The following is a 6,000-nucleotide window of genomic DNA, read 5'->3' as shown; positions in this document are numbered from 1 at the left end:
TCCAAACGGCGGCCCAGAGTGGCGAAAGCAAGCATGCAGTATACATGCAGTATACATAAAGTATACCGTACCACTAGTGTTGGAACTAGGAACTAGATGACAGCTTTTGACATGCCCCCCCCCCCCCGACCAACACCAAAGACCTCGACCAACTGCACCCCTACCCCCTCCCCCCTGCACTATAATGCCCAATAGTGCCCCCTGCACACAGTATTATTCCCCATAGTGGCCCCTGCACACAGTATTATTCCCCATAGTGGCCCCAGTACACAGTATTATTCCCCATAGTGGCCCCAGTACACAGTATTATTCCCCATAGTGGCCCCAGTACACAGTATTATTCCCCATAGTGGACACCCATGAACAATTATTATACTCTGGGGTCTTTTCAGACCCCAGAGTATAATAATCGGAGACCCAGAGGGATACAAACATAAAAAAACACAGTTACTTACCTATCTCCCGGCTCTGCTGCATTCTCCGCCGCTGTCAGACGTTTTCCAGACCCGAAGTATGCCCGAAGCATGCCCGGATCACGGAGAGGTAAGTAACAATGTTTTTTATATTCCCTTATCTCTCCCAGGCCTCCGATCTTTATACTCGGGGGTCCAAAAAGATCTCCAAGTATAATAGTGCTTGTGAGGCCCGAGGCATCACTTACCGATCCCGGCCCCTGCCAGGATCGGTAAGTAAGTAGGGCCCGTTACCGGCTGGAGTAACTCCAGCTGGTAAAGGCCTATTTTTTTAAAAAAAGTGCAGGGGTAGCGGCTGTCGCCGAGCCCCTAATGTCCCGGGCCCTGTGGTAGCTGCTACCACTGCTACCCCGGTAGTTACAACACTGCGTACAACCAAGAGTGTTCATTGTGAAGACCTACTCGGTCACCAAAACAGTGTCAGAGGGAATATTTGAAGAAATTTAGAGGGAGAAACCCGCCTACCTTCATAACCATCACAAAATTGGGCAAAAAGTTGGAGGCGAAGGGAAGCCTGGTTGATCAGCATTCTGAAGAACGACCTCGGATGTCGGATAACTCTGTGCAAGACGTTACGGACCATTTAAAAAATACCCCAACAAAATCATTACGTCGGTTAGCTCAAGAAATTGGGTACTCAAAGTCGACCTGTCAACTAGCTACTAAGAAAGGAAAAATAAAGCCATACCGCATCACATCTGTTCACTAGTTGAAAACGCTGGATCTTCAGAAACGCGCGACATACTGCCAATGGTTCCTTCAATTTTTTTTCCCTAAATGCAATGCTGCTAAACATCACTTGGTTCACTGATGAAGTGTGGTTTCATCTCTCTGGTTATGTAAACTCACACAACACCCGTATATGAGCCTCGCAAAATCCCCATGGCTTGTAATAGGCCCCCTTACATGATCAGAAGATCAGAGAGTGGTGCGTGATTTCTCATTTTCGGATCATTGGTCCAATTTTCTTTGAAGAAACAGTGAACACCGACCAATACATGTCCATATTTGAAGAATTTGTGAAACAACTGGACAACTACAAACTTCAACAAGGTTACTTCCAACAGGACGGGGCAACGTGCCATTCCTCTCATGCCAGTATGGAAGTGATCCGATCATGGAGAAGTGATCTCGAAAGGTTTGTGGCCACCTCGATCGCCCAATTTTACTTCCCCAGATTTTTTTTCTATGGGGATATTTAAAGGGCAAAGTTTATGCAAGCAAACCTAAGACCATCAAACCACTGAAAGCAAACATCGAGCGTGAAATTGCTCCCATCGACAGTGACTTGTTGCAGAGGACATTCTCAAATACTGAGCGCCGCATTTCCTTGTGCGCTGACGTTGGGGGAGGACATTTTCAGCACCTTTTGTAATGTGGATTTGTGTTCCACTAAATACAGGTATGTTCAGTTCTTACAGCTCGCCTTTACATTCACGTGTTTGTAAGTAATTTGCATTTTTAAAGTTGTACTCCGGAGTGGGACACCCTTCATAAAAACCTCCTTTAAGTTTTATATTCCAGTGTCTTCAAAGTACTGTACAGTATGGTACGGTATGGAAAGGTAATAAAGAAGTGATTCAGTTAATGGGAAAATATTAGGGAATTTCCATAAATTAAATCATTTTAAGTTGGTCCTGATGGAGAATTAAACTCTGGGTATTGGGTTCTCTCACAGTGTTTGTAGGACACTCTGCGACTACCTTATGGACAGATAGAGATAATAGAGGGGGTCCTTATTAAGGACACTTATCTATTAGCCAACGAGGAGAGCAGTTACAATAGCCAAAGTTGTGCACCCATCATACTTGTACATTTCAAGGCAGCCTAGTATTTAGATGAGTACTGTGTAATACTTTATTTCCCCTGTGGAGGCACTACAGGGAACCTGAATAATTAAAGTGCAACTAAACTTTTGGACAACTTTTGATGTTTCCGGCAGTATTTGTGTCATTCATAAATTTTATAATAAACTTTGTTATAAATTTTAGATCCTTTCTGTGAAATCCTGCATTTTTTCACTCTTTCCCTTGTTTCTGTAGTGAGATCTTTTCCTGCCTTTCTGGGACGTTACTATGTACAGGAGTATGGGGCTGTATAGTAAAGAAAGTGAGGGAAGGGTCACATCAAATAGTTATATCTTGGACATTATAAAAGGAAAAAACTTGCTTTTTGTATCATATAAAATAGGAGATTCTAAGGCTGCAGTGATATCTAGAGTATTGCCAGAGATATCACTGATTGAAGTCACAGTCGGGTATAGGGTATTTATTAGAGATGAGCGAGTAGTTAAATATTCGATATTCGTTTCGAGTAGTCCCTTAATATTCGACTACTCGAATCGAATATCGAATCCTATTATACTCTGTGGGGGAAAAATGCTCATTTCAGGGGTAGGTAACATTCGATCAAACTGAACTTACCAAGTCCACGAGTGAGGGTCGGGCTGGATTCTCCGAGAAGTCTTCTCCGCACAGCGTCCTCGCGTCGTCATCCGGCAATGAATTCACTATGCTAGGCATCAGGCCTGGGCAGAGACGACTGCGCATGCTCGCACTACAAGAAAATGGCTGCTTACAGTCAAAGCGGCCATTTTCTTGTAGCGTGGGCATGCGCAGTCGGCTCTTCCCATACCCGATGCCTAGCAGAGTGAATTCAGAGCCGGAAGACGCCGCCGGGACACAGCAAGGAGAAGACTTCTAAAGGTCCGCAAGCGTACTCCCAGAACGGAAACCCAAAGTTAGATGCGAACCAGGCTTTATACTGCTGGGTATGCTGCCATGTGTTAAGCATCTACTGTATTATAGCGATTAAACCAATCCTATTTACTTCAAGTACATCTGGAAAAGAATATGACAGGATATAGTTAGAATTAAATGACTCAGTTAAAAGAGTTGCCAATGACTACATTATCTAGAAATTGTGCCACACTGGTCCACTGGTTGTGTCCGGTATTGCAGTTCGAGAATGGAGCTGACCACCATTTCAACCATGTTTTATATTACTGTGAAAACTATCGTTTTTAATTTTTTAAAGACTCGAGGTGGCTTAAAAAGACAAAAACATATATACAGATGTAGCAGAATGATTGTAGGAATTATTGTACCTGTAAAATGCTTTTACTTTCTAAAATGCTCCAAGAGTGCCCTCTTCTGAGCAGTTGCTGTAGTTACACCCTTTACCCAGTGCTTTAAGACCTGTTCCTCCCCAGTCAGAATTGCACGAATCACTTTACCAAGCAGCTCAGAATTAGATATGAATATATATGTATTATGGAACCTGCATGAACCTGAATCAACATTTCTCGTAAAAGGAATCTCAGTATTCAGCAGTTTAAAGAAGTTGTAGGCTAAGGCCCCACGTAGCGAGCCGCAGCCAAAATGTGCTGTGGGGAAACCTGTGCAAAAATGCATTGTGGTTTTTCCAGCAACGCATTTTACAGAAACTCCACAAAGTTTACATCTGCTGACTTCTGCTTCAATTACACCTGTGCGGAAAATGCCATTAAAGTCCATAGGTATAATTGACGTGCGGCGATTTTTGAAATCACAGCAAGACCAATGCGGATATTTTTCGGCAGTGTTTGAATGGGATGAGCCAGAATCCCATTCACGTTGCAAGGACTGCAAAATGCTGAGGTTTCAACTACAAAATTGTGGCATTTACGCTACGTGGAGGATAAAGTTTCAACGGTCCATCAGCGAAGTGCACACCATTTATGCTAGCTTCACATGGGTGTATTCCGTCCATGACATTATAAGGTGGGGCATGCCTTGAAGAGGTAGCCCCGTAACACCAGGAAGGGTGCAACTCCTGCCCCAACTATGTCAGATGGTGCATTACAATGTGGCATAATAGAATTATGACGTTTGTTGGTTATGTTATATCCCCTAATATACTTGCACTGTGTTGGTTGATATACTGTATACATGCTAGTGTAGCTATAATTTCTGCAGGTCATCGCGCAGTCAGTACTTTTGGAATTCGATTGTTCAGTTACTCCTTATGGATAGAACTAAGTTGCACCCATGAGTTTCACCGCAGAAGAAGTTGTGCACTGCTCCCCTGTGGTATGGCCTTTTAACGTCAGAATCTGCCCTAGATACTCAGGGTGGGATCAGGGCCGCCATCAGGAATTTTGGGGCCCCATACAGCCTAAGTGTCTGCCCCCCCCCCCCCCCCCCCCGCCATTTTAAAATGACCTTATTTTGCGACATACCAATTCTGTATCACATTTCCCTTTATTTAGCAGAATTACAAGGCTTAATCAGATTCTATTTGCAGGTAACATCTACTATGTGTAGAGAGCCAGCACCATCTATAAGAGCCCTCCTAATAAATCCTCAGGGCTTATTCACATTGCGTTTTTGGCCTCCCTTGCCGGGATACGTTGGTAACCAGTCAGAATCAGCTGTCAACTTATCCCTGCACAAAGAACTGGCCATTAAAAAAAAGGGGGGGCCTGCAGTTCTCCGTGCAGGGATAAGTGGGGAGCTGATTGTGACTGGTTACCAACGTATCCCGGCAAGGGAGGCCAAAAACGCAATGTGAACACTCCTTTAAAGTGAAAGTCCCACCCCCAAACAGGCTGCTATGCTAGTAGCATAGCAGCCTACATCATTATTAATACAAAGCACACATAGCTTTGGAGCTATTGTGTGCTTTGTAGTTCTCCAGCTAAAAACTTATATATTATATATTATTGCCCCAGCTTCCTCTTCGCAGTGCCGCACACCCGATGTCCCAACAATCCCCCTCCCCCCCTCCCCCCCCGTCCACCCTCTAACATCTTTCCACTGCCCCCAGTACCCATATCTCCCAACTTTTGAAGAACCAAAAGAGGGACAAAATGTGCGGCGCGCTTTGCGCGCCGCGGGAAATTTAGCCCCACCCACTGTTATGTTGACTCCGACAACTCATTAATTTTTCATGTGCCCGCACACAGTATAATCCTCCTACAGTCACCTGTAAACTATATGTCCCCCCTCCGTCTCTCCCCCAGCTTCATATACACCCTTCATCTGCCTCCAGATTCATGTCCCCTCCATCTCTGCCCCCAGATTCATGTCCCCCCAACTCTGCCCCCAGATTCATGTCCCCCCAACTCTGCCCCCAGATTCATGTCCCCACATCTCTGCCCCCAGATTCATGTCCCCCACATCTCTGCCCCCAGATTCATGTCCCCTCCATCTCTGCCCCCAGATTCATGTCCCCTCCATCTCTGCCCCCAGATTCATGTCCCCTCATCTCTGCCCCAAGATTCATGTCCCCTCCATCTCTGCCCCCAGATTCATGTCTCCACATCTCTGCCCCCAGATTCATGTCCCCCCAACTCTGCCCCCAGATTCATGTCCCCCCTCCATCTCTGCCCCCAGATTCATGTCCCCTCCATCTCTGCCCCCAGATTCATGTCCCTCCATCTCTGCCCCCAGATTCATGTCCCCCCCATCTCTGCCCCCAGATTCATGTCCCCCCATCTCTGCCCCCAGATTCATGTCCCCCCTCCATCTCTGCCCCCAGATTCATG

The sequence above is a fragment of the Leptodactylus fuscus genome, chromosome 6, assembly GCF_031893055.1.
Source record: "Leptodactylus fuscus isolate aLepFus1 chromosome 6, aLepFus1.hap2, whole genome shotgun sequence".
NCBI classification, from domain to species: Eukaryota; Metazoa; Chordata; class Amphibia; order Anura; family Leptodactylidae; genus Leptodactylus; species Leptodactylus fuscus.
The sequence above is the reverse complement of the archived record's forward strand: the minus strand, read 5'-3'. Positions refer to the sequence as shown.